Source organism: Humulus lupulus, chromosome 2, assembly GCF_963169125.1.
Source record: "Humulus lupulus chromosome 2, drHumLupu1.1, whole genome shotgun sequence".
NCBI lineage: Eukaryota > Viridiplantae > Streptophyta > Magnoliopsida > Rosales > Cannabaceae > Humulus > Humulus lupulus.
Window position 1 is genome coordinate 87,245,066 of NC_084794.1, and position 8,263 is coordinate 87,253,328.

Genomic DNA, 8,263 nt, shown 5'->3' on the forward strand with positions numbered 1-8,263 from the left:
GGGCAGAGTTTATCAAAAAAGATCCTAAGGCAAGGATATTTCTGGCCAACAATGAATGAAGACTCGATGGAATTTGTGCGAAGATGCGACAAGTGCCAGAGATTCCCCAAAATTCTGTGAGCAACCCCTAATGAACTAAAACAGATGCAAAGTCTGTGGCCATTCACAGTCTGGGGTATATACCTAATCGGATCTTTGCCCACAGGGAAAGGCGGCGTCAAGTACATCGTAGTGGCCGTTGATTACTTCACAAAGTGGGTCGAAGCTGAGCCACTTGCAACCATAACGACCAAGAAAGTGCTGGATTTCGTGGTCAAGAACATCATGTGTCACTATGGATTGCTAAGAAAAATTGTCTCAGACAACGAAACATAGTTTGATAGTGATCTGTTCACAGATTTTTGCAAGCAACATGGAATTATCAAGAGTTTTTCTTAAGTTGCTCACCCTCAGGCAAACGGGCAAGTCGAGGCAGTCAATAAAATGCTAAAAGATACTCTAAAGAAAAGGCTTGAGGAAGCGAAGGGGGCATGGCCAGAGCAATTTCCTGAAGTCCTTTGGTCGTACAGAATGTCCCATCGCACAACAATAGGCCATACTCTATTCTCCTTAGCCTATGGATACGAAGCTATGTTGCCTGTTGAGTTAGATCCGCCATCGCATCGGAGAATGACGTACGATCAAGGCTCTAATAGCCAGTTGTTGATGGAATCGTTAGATTTGGTAGACGAAAAGCACAAGCAAGCCCAACTCCGAGTAGCAGCTTACTAGCAAAAGGTCGCCCGATAGTTCAATTCTAAAGTACGTGAAAGGAAATTCAATGTGGGGGATCTAGTACTTAAAAGAGTTTTCCTCAGCACCCGTAATCTAGCCGTTGGCGTCCTCGATCCTAATTGGGAAGGACCATACCAAATCGTAGAAATCCTCCATCCAGGCACTTACAAACTTGCTCGCTTAAATGGAGATCTCATTCCTCGCTATTGGAATGGAGAACACATGCGCAAGTACTATCAATAAACAATTCTTCTTAAAGAATTGGCTTGTATTAATTCTACTTTTTACAAGTTTATGAACAAGGGTTAGTCATTTTTGCGACTGATCGCTTATAAGTGTAAGATCATTTTATTGATCACTCGTACAGACACGATTGTCCATTTATTATGAGAAATAAAAGAGATTGTGCGCAGCCAGTCAATCTTGCCAAACTATTGTATTTATTACAAGTATTTGCTCATTGCGTGTGTTGTTTTGCTATATTTTCATTTTAAAATCTCTCCTATGAGCAAAAATGTTCGAACAGGTCCTAGTCAAGGTAAGTGACCGAGGACCTAAAGCTCCTCAATCACTTGGGGGGCATATACGGTATCTAGTAAGCAAAGCACATCAAAAGGTATGTAAACACACGAGAAAAATAAGTGAAAGCATGCTAGGGTACTTAGAGTATTTTTCAAAATTTTATTATTTTGTTAAATCAAACCAAAGTACTATGCTAAGTTCGGTCATGCGAACATGTGTTATAATAAGATGCAAATATTATATAATACCAAAAATGAAATCCTTTACACCGCGAGCAGTTACTGCTCTGATGTAATTGTTTGTTAAAAGGAAAAAAGCTGCCATGCAGCAATAAAAGTTAAAAATTGTCTTTACATGATGACCCGTAGGTCGTGTATCTAAAAGATAAAATAAGAAAAATAAAAATACTACGAGGCAGGAGGGTCTTGAGGAGTATCCTGATCGACAGTGGTTCCAGCTTCATTTTCTGCGCCATCAATCCCCTTTGCTAAGGAGATTTCTAGGGAGGCAGGAATGTTGGCTCTTTCTTCTTCATCCAAGCGAATAGTACACCAGGCTATTTGAGTTCGCCTCGGGCACTCGGAAAGATAATTGAAGTTGGGCTCACATTTATCTTCCAGAACTCATAGAAGCAAAGGTGAGTGGCTTCCCTATACTTCTCCAAGTTGCTGGCATTAGTCTCCTCAAGCTCCTTGACGCGCCCCTCCAGCCCCTCAATCTCCTTTCTGCTCACGATCAGATCAACCTCAAGATGTTTGGCCTCTTGGTAGTTAAGTTTAGCACACTCCCTAAACTTCTCTTTGTCTTCATTAGATTTGGCCAAGGCAGTCTGAAACTGCTGAAGCTCTTTGGCCAGCTTGGAGTTTTGCTCGAGCAGTTCAGTGTTCTTTCCGAGAAGTTCTGTGTTTTTCTCGAGCAGTTCAACATTTTTCCCCTCAAGCGCCTTCATATCCTCAATGTGCTTGGAATCAGAGTCTTTGGTATGGGTGACCAAAGCTCCCGTGCGGCGCCAACCAGCAGTTATAGTCAGCAATCCCTGCGATCAGGGAAGAGATAAGATGATGCCAGAAAATGACAAAGTAAAATAACTCAACTAAAGAAAGCAACTTACACTGGCTATCTCGTTCAGCCCTTGGTTTGTTATCTGATCAGCCTCCATGGAGTTGGTGCCGACAATGGCCTCTCAGCTGCGTTTGTGCTTTGAGATTTTGTATATCCTCTCTCTGGCCGAGCCAACCACGGTGCTGGTCAGGGCATCACTACAAGAAATCTGATCTTTACCTACCAATATTTATTGGTAGATAATATTAGTAGGTAAATGCTAGTCCATTATATTATATTTTGGAACATAGCTTTACCTACCAATAATATCAGTAGGTAATGATCTTTACCTACGTATATTATGGAGGGAAATTTTTTAACCATTCCCGCTCAATTTTCCCCCCATTTTTTATTTTCATTATATTATTTTATTATTATAAATGCTTATTTGGAAGCTTATGTGGAGTAAATAATATGATGTGTACACATTGTATAACATGTGGCATGCCACGTGTGTATCACATCAACTTTTATATATAACATTCTCTCTCCCACGTTTATCTATATATATATATATACTATTATTTTTATTAATGTTAAAAAAACAAAAAGGTGACATATCAATCTCTCTCCATCAGATTTGTTTATTCCCAATACATCAACTATTATTATTATATCCCTCTCCCCCACGTTTTTGCATTCCCATGTATCAACTATTATTATTATTATTATTATTATTATTATTATTATTATTATTATTATTATTATTATTATACCTCTCTTCCCCATATCTCATTTAATTCACTCTATCTCTCTCCCAAAAACCTAGCCGTCCCATTTCCTTTCTCAGTTTTTTCTCTATATCTCCCTTCATCTATATTTATTTTTCTCTTTCAAAGCCACCACAACCACCATGGCCACCATGAACACCACGACCACCACACTACCTTTTCTCACATCTCTCACTTTTTTTCTCACCCTCTCAACTTCATTTTTTTCTCTCTCTTTGACGGCAAATGGATGGAGAAAGCACGGCGACGGAACAACAGAGGTGATGATACAATGGCTCTGAAGATCGACTCCCTCTTTCTCTTGTTCTCGGTAACTCTCTCTTTCTTTGTCTCGATCTTTCTCCAAAGCTCTTTCTCAAATTTTCTATGTTTTTGTAGGTGACGGGTTTGGGTGGCAATTGTGCGATGGGGCTTGTGGGGGTGGAGGTGCGGCAAAGTCATGGCTTGTGTGGGTGGTGGTGCGGCGGAGCCATGGGTTGTGGTGGTGTTGTGGAATGATTTCTTGAGTTCTTTGTCTTTGAATACAGATCTAAATTTTGGTGTTTGAGAGAGAATTATTATACTTTATATTTTTATTTGTTTATATTTTTGTTTGTGTAAAAATCTGATTTAATTATTTGTCTCAGCCCCTGAAATGACTTCCTGGTTTCGATTTTTTCTATGGGTATGGTTTTGTTTAAATTGTGTTTAATTAATGGTTGTTATCCTTTGTTTTGTTTTATCCTTGTTGTGATTGTTATTCGGTTTTAACAGGGGCACCATATATTGAGATTGTTGTTCGGTTTTGACAGGGGCGCCATATAGAGATTGTTATTGGTTTGCTTGCTTGGGTGGTATGAAATTTTTGATACACTTGGCTATGTCTTTGTGCATTTCAGATTGTTGGCTCGGTGGTTTGGTGGCTTTGAGTTTCATATTGTCGGTTGGTTGCCTTTTAGGTATATTGTTATGATTCATTTTGATTAAATCCCCAATGTTCTGAAGGATTAATGATGGTGCATTGTTCTGAGGCCCTTTGATTGTTATTTGCAATGTGTATTAGTATATGGCTTGGATTTAATATGGTTTAGGTGTTTAGTATTTACAATGTGTGTTTAGTCTTTAAGTGCGTTAAGAATTTTGTGTATTTTTCTCTGTTTGCTTGCATGGTCTAGTTTGGTTTACAACTTGCTTTTCAGCTTGCTATTTATTTGTATGGTTTGTTCTATGTGCATTCAAGCATGATCTGTTCATTCAGACTTTGCCTTTTACTCTAAATAAGAATTTAGTTTGGTTTTGATGTGAGTATAAGATATGAATAGATTAGTTTGATAAGTTTAATACATTGGTGAATCTAGTTCTTTGTTCCTGTACTCAGATTTAGATGTTTTGCGGGTTGGGTACTTTGTTTCTGAAATTTGTTTTCATATTTGGATATTTGGTTTCTCAGGACTTTGTTTAAGATATTGATATATTTATGCATATTGAAGACACAATTTCTTTATTCATGTTTCAGATTTTATATTAATTTTAAGGTATAGAAGTTTTGATTTCATATTATAGTTGAAGAAATTGACTAAGGATGATTTTTTTTTAATAGTTAAGCACTGATTCTATTTATTTATTTGTTGCTATGTTTCCAAAGTTTTGCATTAATCTCAAGTGTTTTTCTAAAGCATAAATGAAATTTTCAATCTATTTTTTAATCCAATTGGAGTGTGTTTTAAAATTTATTTCATTGTTACTTTAATTTTTTTTTTGCCTATGATATTCAAGAATAAGTGTACTTATTGCCTATTAGTAGTTTTTCTGAGTTGGAAGTTAGTCACACTGAAACAGAAGCTTAAAGTTTATGCAAACAAACTAAGAATTGGTATTATGTTTCATATTGATATTAAGAATAGGCTCGAATTTGGTTTAATTTTGTTGTAGTTATCTTAGATCGATCTCATATAGTTTCTTACTATTCTGTGTTTATCTTCTTTGTTCCATTTAAAGTTTGTTAGTTGGAATTTTGAGTTTAATTATTGTGAGATTTATACAAGTTTGAATATGACTTGTCAATTTGTTTCAGTATTATTTATGATATATTTTGAAAAGCTTGTTATTATGTTGTTGTGAAATATCTTTGTTTGTATCTATTTGAAGAGTCTTTCTAATAATAAACAATGTGTATATAAACATGTTTTGAATCTGATTTTTAGCTTGTTGGTTGGTGTTATGAGGATAAGTGTAAGATATTTGTGTGTCTGATCTTTTTTTTAATCGCTTTGGAGTATGGTTTATGATCTATTTTGAAGATTTATGTGTTTTTTTAGATATTTTGCCAATGATATTTGAATAATAAGTATGATTAGTTTATGTTGGCGATTATGAGACTTGGTGTGCTCGTGTGAATATATGTTGCTAACCAAGTGTTGTAAATGCCCATAAAAATTCATATTACTTTTTTTTTTTCTGAAATCCGTATGATGATTAAATTTGAGGATATTTTATTAATTAAATTTTGTAACACCCTTGGCCTCTAGCTCTCTCCATTTATTGAGCCAATCTGCCTAGTCAGCCATCGCCACTGCTCAATCCAAAACTGTTTGTCATCTGTTCTGAGGCTTTGAGTTGTATTTTCCTATTTTGTTTTTGTCTAAGGTCATAGACTGGTTTTGTCTTAGTTCATGATCTTGTTTGTTTAATATGTTTTTTATTTTATTGTGCGATTAAATTTACTTGTGGTGGCTTTAAGAGTTAATTTCAAATTTGTGGCTTTATGAGTTTTGGATTGTTGGCTTGGTGGCTTTGATGTAACTTTTATGATTTATGTTGATTAAATCCCTAATAATTTGAAGGTTTTATGATGATTGATTGTTCTGAGGAAAAATTTTTTATGCTCTGTTTGAGGTAATTTTTTATAATATGTATCGATCATTTTTTGTTGCTCTGGTTTGTTGTGTTTAGTTCTTTAGTGTTTCATATTACCATATTTTTGTATTCTAATTTATTTTTAGGCAATCTATTGTGGTAGGTTTCATTGTTACTTTGAATTATTTTGGCCTATGATGTTCAAGAATAAATATACTTATTTTATGTTGGTGATTATGACACTTGATGTGCTCATATTTTATTTTTAATTTTAATATATGTTGGTATCTCAAGTGTCGTAAATGCACATAATAATAAGTCTTATATTTTCTGAAATCCTTATGATGATTAAATTGGAGATATTTATTTTGCTGAAATTAATTATAAAGTCCTTCTCACTGGTGCCAATTCGAACCCCACCTCCGGCCATTGTCGGTGTCCACCTCCCAAAGTCATCATCGACATTCACAATAAGTTCAGTCAGAGAAAAGGAGGCTCTCATGCAATGATCCCAAAGTGAAGAATAGGAAGAATGTCAAGAAAAATGACATTATTGAGTTTTCAATGACCTAAAAATAATGTATAGATATTTTTTTTATGAAATGTGCTTCTTAATAAGCAATGAATATTGTATAATATATGTTTGCTTATTTTTTTATTAAAGTTAAATAATTTATTTGATTGATAATGTTAAATATTTTTCAAATTAATTACTTTCATTTATTATTTATATTAAATAAAATTTATATATAATTAAAATTACCTACATAGAAATATTATATTTACTCACAAATAAATAAGTGTAGGTAAAAATAAGTATACTACAACATGTCACGTGGACCAATCATTTAGTGCCACATAACCGATAAAAAGGGGATAAGTAACACAATCATTCGAATTTCTTGTAGCACGTGGACAAATTATTGTCTGACACATGGAGCAACCACAAGATGCCAAGCGGCGGTTTTGATGTATGCCACGTAGGATGCCACGTCATCAGACACATAAACTATGGAAACCATGTCAGCAGACATGTAGGATGCCACATCATCAAACACGTCATCTGCTGAATCATCAATTGATTTATAACTTAGTGGGGTCTACTGATTCTTTTACCTACCAGTATTAATAAGTGTAGGTAAAGACTCTTTCCCCACTAACCTTTACCTACTAATCTCTACCAATTCAATATTGGTAGGTAAACCATATTACCCACCATTAGACTAGTTTTACCTACACTTACAATTGGTAGGTAAAGACCCCATTTTCTTGTAGTGTGTCTTCAGGTTGATCCTGAGGTGTCGGGTTGGTTGGCGCTGGAGGGGTAGAGTTCTGGTCGGCTGATGCAGGGGGAGACTGCTGGTCGAGTGGTGCCAGAGGGGGCGTTGTTTCTTTTGAAGGAGCAGCAGCAGCTGGAAGATCCTCAGTATGGGCCTTCTTGATTGAAGGGGCCTTGCTGCTTTCTCCATGGTGTCACTTGCTCCCTTTCTTCCTACTCGATGGAGCAGCAGGGGCGGTGTAGCGATCGAACATATCTCCAGACGACATATCTGCAAGTAAGGAAGCACTGTGAGCAGTTAGACAATATGTATAGATGGAGTTAAAAATGAGAACAAGGAAATTATAAGTAGAGTACCCGAGCTATAACTATTGGTCGCTACATTACTTACTGAACTACTGCTACACTCACTCACTGCCTGGAAGAAATCTGAATTTAAATGGGTAGTGTACTTAACGTTGCCGTCCCCGTCAAATAAATGACAGGGAATGGGAAAACTATCTAAAAGTGAGAAGACGATACCATTCTCGTTTGAAAACTCTTCGACGGATGCAGGGGGTTCGGATACTTTCTTTTTTCCCTTTCCCATAGGGGCAAGGGGAGCATCTGCTCGCGGGGTGCTGGACGGTTCCCTGATTGTCACTCCAGTGGTCCTCCTCCTTGGGGGTTGCGACACGTCTGGGTGCTGCTCGAGAACTCCTTTACCAGTGCACTCCCCGCCGTTGACTCCCTCACGTCCTGGTGAGGTGCCAGAAGCCCGACCAGCCTTAAGTTGGCTTCAGTGACCAACTGTTTGACGTTTTTTTCTACGTCAATCATGCTGGCCAATGATGCTGCTCGAATCTCCATTTCTGGAATAGGAGCTAGTCGCAACCATGGACCTAAAGAGAGCTAAATTTCTAAGGAGGAAGCAGATAAAATAAAAGTAAATAAACGACCAAGAGAATAAAGAAGTTACCCCCTTGGGTGAAGGCTAGGTTGTTGGCAACCAGATCAGTAGTTAAAAAGTACTCTTGGTAGT